General features: G+C 32.8%; 1 protein-coding gene across 1 annotated transcript in view; it reads left to right on the top strand.

Annotated features, from left to right (window-relative positions):
- The first annotated feature begins 1,331 nt into the window (after positions 1-1,331).
- LOC138306464 (NADPH oxidase 5-like) overlaps positions 1,332-7,893 on the top strand; it is a 38,717-nt gene continuing 32,155 nt past the window's right edge. The window contains exon 1 of the mRNA XM_069246927.1: positions 1,332-1,564. The gene's annotated coding sequence lies outside the window, so the exon portion shown is untranslated. The remainder of the gene's footprint in view (positions 1,565-7,893) is intronic.

Below are 7,893 nucleotides of genomic sequence, written 5' to 3'. Positions count from 1 at the left end.
CCATGTTCGATTAGTAAATATATAATGTGTACTGTACTACGGTACACTTTTATCTGCGAGCATTAAATTACTGTCATTGGTACATATAACAGGTTAAAAAGTAAAATACATGACGTTCATGATTATGTAAACTTAATTTCTGACACGTGTATTAATACGCTTATAAGATTGATCCAGGTGTCGAAATTGGATTAGCTTAATCACTTTATTAATAGACATCCTGCATATTATGATTTAAAGTTATTAATTTTTAGCATTTTGTATTTTAAATATTTTATATAATTATATAGAAGTATATGTACACACTTTTGTACAATGTCTAAGTAAGCCATAATTGGCTGGACGTACATGTACTGTACCTTATGTTTGGTGATAGTAGTTATACACTTGTAAACGCTATACTAATGTGCATATACAATAAATCTCCATATATTTTAATTTCGTGACAAGTGAATGAAAATGTTGAAATTCCATATCATACATCTCTATGTCTCCCCGGTAAATAGGGAACAGAAGAAATTGACCTCAATTATTTAATAGGTTTCGGTCAATTTTAACTCCAATAAATATTATTACGCTGAAACGAAAGTTTTCAAATCGTTATAGACTAATATTTTACCAAACTAACTCGACAAAAATAGCCGAACTTCAAGTTTTCCATATCAGTTTCCTTTTATCCATTCTGATTAAAGAGAACCTCTTGCAGGGGAATACATTTTAGATAAATCAATCAATTATTTTTTATTTAATTGTCAAATATCGAGTCGTTTCATTTTCATTTCTTTAAAAATGAAATTTCATACAAAAAATTATAAAAAGAAATGAAATCAATCATTTTTTTATTAAATTGTCAAACATCTTCCATCGTGTAAAACTTTTTTTTTAAATAATACTTTCACCAAATATAAACTCGGTTAATCAAAGAGTAGAGGCATGCTGCTGTGAATACGTATAAATCTTAATATTATAATTTACGTATAGCAAAAAAAACATATATATATAGAAGCCTCCTCCCCCTACCCTCCGTTCTTACCTCAAAAAATGCTCCTGTTACAAGCAAACACAATAATAACTGAGTAAATAGTGCCATGTCCAAAAAATCCATGCAAACAAAAATACCGTCATTTGAAAAGACCGTTTAGGCTATAACCAATGGAAAATGATATCTAATCCGCCAATGAATTGTTAGCTTACAGAACAAACCTAATTTGAGTACATCTCACTGGCTGGGAGCGGAGTAGCTCTAGATCTGTCGGGTCAGTGACGCGTGACGATGTCAGGCTGTAACCCTACTTAGGTAACACTAGCATTTTGTTCACGTGATTATAGCTCACCTGCAGTATTTACCTGAGACCGAACAACCACAGGGTCCAGGTTTACATTGTATATTGGTCGTACATATTTTAAGTAACGAAATTTTATGAATGTGCTTACTATTTCAAAGTTAAGATTGTTAATTCATATATAAGTTTTATAAGAAAAAAATACACGGTTCTGGTAAGATACATATCGGGACACGCGTCGGAGTATTTTACTAGTGAGGACCCTGATTTACGTTATATCGGTGAGTAAAACGCATTTTATTTTGTAACATGTACTTTCATCTTCAGGATAGTTTTCTTTGGTTGAAGAAGCTAATATTAGCTTGTAGTGATGCCTCTAGATTGTCTAAACTGGTTGTAGCTTGGATTGTCCCTTCTAGCCGATAACTTCACTACTTATTTCTTAATTTTGCTAAAACAATACATCCCATACAATGTATCTCGTTGGATATTAGTTCTGTTTAAGCTAAAGATTATCATATACCTCCGGAACGATAAACTAAAAAAAAACCAGGAAAATACTGTAGTTCATATACATGTAAGATATGCATGTAGATGCGGACTTTCTATATTTGTGTTATCCAGATGTGTGTGTTGAAATCAAAATTATTTTATCATTCTATATACATACAACAAATAAGCATAATCCTGTATTTGCATATCAGAGTTATCCGCCCTTGCAGGTAGGTATTTATTAATACGTGATGTGTTTGTGAGCGTAACGTCATACTTTTCAGAGAAAACGACATGGATTTCAATCACAAAATAATGATGTCACAACGAATACACAGAAGGAAAATAGCTTTGTAATATGAAAATACGGAATCTTGTAAATTTAATAAACAGAAATGAAATAAATATGTATTGAATAAATAGATAAAAGGATCAAACAGCTAGATTAAGCCAATTCAATTCAATCAAACAAAACGGTTGCACATATATTGTCTATACAATATGTGTGTGAGTTGCATTCGTATAAAAAGTGTGTTAAAATACCAAAATGCCTATATGAATTACGTATAAGACTGAAATCGAGATATTTTATGATAAAATATGTGCTTTCATCAGAGATATTATACATTTTTGCATAATTTTGTTTACATTTATTCTTTCATACAGTTCTGTAGATGATTGATAGCAGTTTCTGTCTATAAAATGGGAATATTTGTCACGCGCAGAATTTGCACCATCGAGTTTCCTTTAAAGTTGTCCGTGTCATATCCATCCATGAAAGACCATAAAAGTCGTGTTGAAGTTAAACTACCCGTGTCATCGTTAACGTCGAAGTATTGTCAACTTAAGCGTAAGAAAAGACTAAATTTCAAATTGTCTTTATCAAAAACGATTAATGTTATTGTATTTTGTATAAAGCTATGAGAAGTCCTAACCATGTACTCCATACAGGTCAAACTTCATATGAGTCATTGAGATTTAAATCAACACGTTAAAGGTGATTTAAAAATAGATACATATTTCTTTAATATTTCGAGTAAAAGTTGTCGGTAGTCGGGGAAGTTTGACAAACAACCCTTTTTTAACAGATCTCGGCTCACACAATGCGGCCTTGAATGACAAACCTATCGCTGTACCAGCCGATACGTACAATGTATTTAGGTTGGGGTGTTGGATTTCAGAACGAAAAGAAATTTTCGGATATTTCTGAGCAGTCACGAAACACATTGTTTAGAAGCGATCAAAGATAGCCTCCGTATATGTCGTACAGATTGGGGGGGGGGGGGGGGGGGGGGTTGGGGTGGGAAAGGCGATGTACTTAATTGAGGACAAAAAATGGTCTATAAAAATGAGAGAAAAAAATCCAAATTCATCGAAATGACATTGTATTATATTAACAGAGATTTAGATTTATAACCATTAAAAGCGTGGATGAGATTGATTAACCTAAAAATTCGGAAATTCTCATTTCTATGTCGAGTTATCAAAGTCATCATTAAATGAGATACACAACCGCATTATTACAGGACTACAAGCGATATACGTGTAATGACTATCTGTACTTTTCTTTCGTGTCTCATATTGATGCAATCTTTGCAAGGTCAGAGACTTTAACACTCAACGGAGTCTACTGTAGCGTATGTAATCACATTTTCACCACGGTCCCTCCCCCATACTAAGAATAATAAATAAATAAAGAAATAAACTAAAAAGGATCAAATAAAAAAAAGATACACAAACAAAATAACCACTTTATACCAGCCATTGCTGAACGTATGGTCCAAACAAACTTAAACACACTTATGCCGAACACGCGGTACACTAGTGTAAATTTATTATACCATAATTGTACATCGGCTGATTTATGAGGGCGTTACATTTAGGGCAAAATTTATACTGACGCATACTTTTAGTACAATTACTCATTATGGTTATTTTTTTTTAATTTGCAATTCAAAGTGAAAACAATGCCATGAATATATAGTATACGTGTGCAAAAATACGCATTGTCATAACAATTTTGATTATTTGATAATTATATACTTGAAGATGTTTATCCTTTGGGACGCAGCTGTATAATGGTGTCATTTTCACATGTATTAAGATGGTAATATAAAAAAAAATAACAACAACAACAACAAAGATCTCTCCAGCGTGACAAATTACTGTACACACGCTTTTGTCAATTTCTAACACAGAGTCTCATTTTTTTATTTGAATACCCGCTTGCAGCTAGGTAACACATATTTTAACACTTAGTATTTACTTCATCAAGGTAACCCATTATACCTATTGTTATTCATATAGAACAGGACACCAAGGATAAATTATCGCCCTTGGGTATGTCAATTTAATGCGTTAGAGATAAATGCCTCTTATGTAAGCTTATGTGGACTTGGTGTAAACCGGCACCTTTGACTCAATTTTCGTTTGTAATAAAGCTGTTGATGTATACAATTTAATTATGACCTCATTGATTCGGTCGATAAAGTTGTATAGATGACAACAAAGGGCGAAAACTCTACATACAATGCAATTCCGCTAAACACAACTTTATGCAAACATCAAGCTCATTTTACACCATTAAACTTGTATGTATAGTGTTTTCTCGGTAATTGTTTTGTTTAGCTGTAATAGCCGGTTTTATGTTTTAGGTGTTGATTATTTTTTTCAATGACAATTAAAATTATCGTTGGTTATCCACTACCCTCTAATGTGTTAATTGATAATGTACATTACATACACACTTATAAGTCACAAATAAATAAACTTTGAACTATTGATAGACTTGAAATATAAAGAGTAACGAACTTTAAAGATGTTCTACCGCTGTGGTAACTCTGTCTATATTGTAATGGCGATGTACATATAATAAAAATGTAACTCTGACATCATATATATAATTAAATATACACGTAAATGTAATGCGCCGACCGAGTTTAATGAAGGGAAGTAACTCTGACATACTGTGCTGATGGATGTATACAATTTAATTATGACCTCATTGATTCGGTCGATAAAGTTGTATAGATGACAACAAAGGGCGAAAACTCTACATACAATGCAATTCCGCTAAACACAACTTTATGCAAACATCAAGCTCATTTTACACCATTAAACTTGTATGTATAGTGTTTTCTCGGTAATTGTTTTGTTTAGCTGTAATAGCCGGTTTTATGTTTTAGGTGTTGATTATTTTTTTCAATGACAATTAAAATTATCGTTGGTTATCCACTACCCTCTAATGTGTTAATTGATAATGTACATTACATACACACTTATAAGTCACAAATAAATAAACTTTGAACTATTGATAGACTTGAAATATAAAGAGTAACGAACTTTAAAGATGTTCTACCGCTGTGGTAACTCTGTCTATATTGTAATGGCGATGTACATATAATAAAAATGTAACTCTGACATCATATATATAATTAAATATACACGTAAATGTAATGCGCCGACCGAGTTTAATGAAGGGAAGTAACTCTGACATACTGTGCTGATGGATGTATACAATTTAATTATGACCTCATTGATTCGGTCGATAAAGTTGTATAGATGACAACAAAGGGCGAAAACTCTACATACAATGCAATTCCGCTAAACACAACTTTATGCAAACATCAAGCTCATTTTACACCATTAAACTTGTATGTATAGTGTTTTCTCGGTAATTGTTTTGTTTAGCTGTAATAGCCGGTTTTATGTTTTAGGTGTTTATTATTTTTTTCAATGACAATTAAAATTATCGTTGGTTATCCACTACCCTCTAATGTGTTAATTGATAATGTACATTACATACACACTTATAAGTCACAAATAAATAAACTTTGAACTATTGATAGACTTGAAATATAAAGAGTAACGAACTTTAAAGATGTTCTACCGCTGTGGTAACTCTGTCTATATTGTAATGGCGATGTACATATAATAAAAATGTAACTCTGACATCATATATATAATTAAATATACACGTAAATGTAATGCGCCGACCGAGTTTAATGAAGGGAAGTAACTCTGACATACTGTGCTGATGGAGTCGAATGAAGGGAAGTAACTCTTGATCTGATACATAGTAAAACGAAGGGAAGCAACTCTATACATAGTAATACGAAGGGACGTAACTCTACATGGTCAGACGCCCACTAAAGTCCAGTTGGTATGGTGTTTTACAGCCCTGGTAGCTCGATGCCATTATTTTCTCTCGGGATAGCATAACATCATAAGTCACGGACCAAAACAGAGATCCTTAATTTTTATATTAGACACGTAGTTTCAAAAACATTCTCTAATGTGCATGTTAATTATAAGAAATGCGTTGGCCATATGATGCCACAATGAAGAACGCAACGTTTTGGTTATGCATGCAGTTTACAAAGAAATATTGACTCGATGTTTCTAAAAATGGAGACATCGAGTTGATATATGCATCGAACGTCACGTGACCATGTATTAGCATTTGACATTAGCGGAAAATCAGAGCATATGTTATAATATCACACAAATATGAATATGTTATAAACACATAAACTATTTTTATGATATATATAATATTGATGGTTGGTTAGATATTCGTGACAAATCCCTGTGGACAAATCCAACATTTTCCCCCGAAACAAAGGGAAGTAACAATTGAAAACAAGCAAAACCTAAGTCATTCCTATCTGATGGAAACCGTCTCGGATGACGTCGCTCGTGAGGACAACTTCTGGTCTACGTGTTAGAACACAAACAACCGTAACATATCAGTAAAAACAACATGTTTGTGGGTGTTTTCCATAGCTCATTTATCGGATATTTTCCAATAAGTCTTGGCTATCCATGTTGTACAGAGGACTATTAGCTTACTCTCTTACTTTTATATAAAGGTACAGACGATAAGAAATCAAAATTCCTTTAGATGATGTTCTGTAAACAAGTATAGAAGTGTTTAATCTTTAATGTTAAATCGGCTATGATCTAAATGAATTCCTTCACTTGAAATTTCAAAAGATTCTAACTCAAAATTAAATTTATGATGAATTGTCTGATTATGTTAAACAACGTGTCCAATTCAAAATGTGAAATCACCAATGTGGAATTCTTATGTCAAAATCGAGAAAATGAAAAGGGATTTAAACTTTTGATAAAAAGTCTTTTGATACGAGATGAATACGCGTATCAACGAACATGTAACAAAGCAACCACTTAAGCATGAGCAGAAAATTGCTTCTTAAAGAGAATTCAATCATTGTCTTCATGAATATTCATGGATTTTACGACCATTTTATGCCGTTTAACAAATAAAGTCATGCTGGTTTACTGCAATTTGAAGGTACATAAAAACTGCACGTTTGTGTGATATGAAGTCGACATACAGTTGTCTGCGTACATTGTACGTCGTTAACCATAATTTATATTACCATCCAGTTTCTTCAAATTGTGGCCTCCAAGTATAGGTATGAATAAATTATATGCACGTTACGTAATTCTGAACATAATAAGTCTCTACGTCAGCGGTAATGCCGAAATCCTTTTAATGTTGGCAAATGCTGCAAAATGTTAACATTTTGTGTAATTATATCCCCCGCAATGACGTTAAGGGGGTATACTTGAATCGGGTTGTCCATTTGTCCGTCCGTCTTTCTGTCTGTCTGTAGACATAACTATTGTCAGGAGAATTCATCCTAAAATACTTAACAGATTTTGATAAAATTTGGTACACAGAACCTTAAAGGTAGGTTTCGCCCAACCAAATAAATATTTTTTGTGAAATGCGATAAGCGGAAGAAAAGATGAAAAAACATATTAAAATATCTCAATTTAATTTCTTTATGTGTTCGAGATTGAACAAATGTGTCTTGAATACAAAATTGAAGGAAATCCTTGATTTATTACGGTGTCCGTCAGACAAAATAATATGCAAATGAAGCTGCGATGGATTGTGTTGTCGAAGTTTGGCGCATGCGCATTGTCACGCACTAAAAGTAAACAAAATGTCTGAACGAAAGTGTGTGCGATGAAAAAAATATATCTGAATCGGCAACAGAGTGGAGGAAATAATAATGGATTCGGTAGCACCCTAGGATATCTATAGGGAATTAAATTCAGAGATGGCATGTAGCAATAGAAGAAA

Source organism: Argopecten irradians, chromosome 13 (assembly GCF_041381155.1).
Source record: "Argopecten irradians isolate NY chromosome 13, Ai_NY, whole genome shotgun sequence".
NCBI classification, from domain to species: Eukaryota; Metazoa; Mollusca; class Bivalvia; order Pectinida; family Pectinidae; genus Argopecten; species Argopecten irradians.
This window is presented reverse-complemented; position numbering and strand designations above follow the sequence as displayed.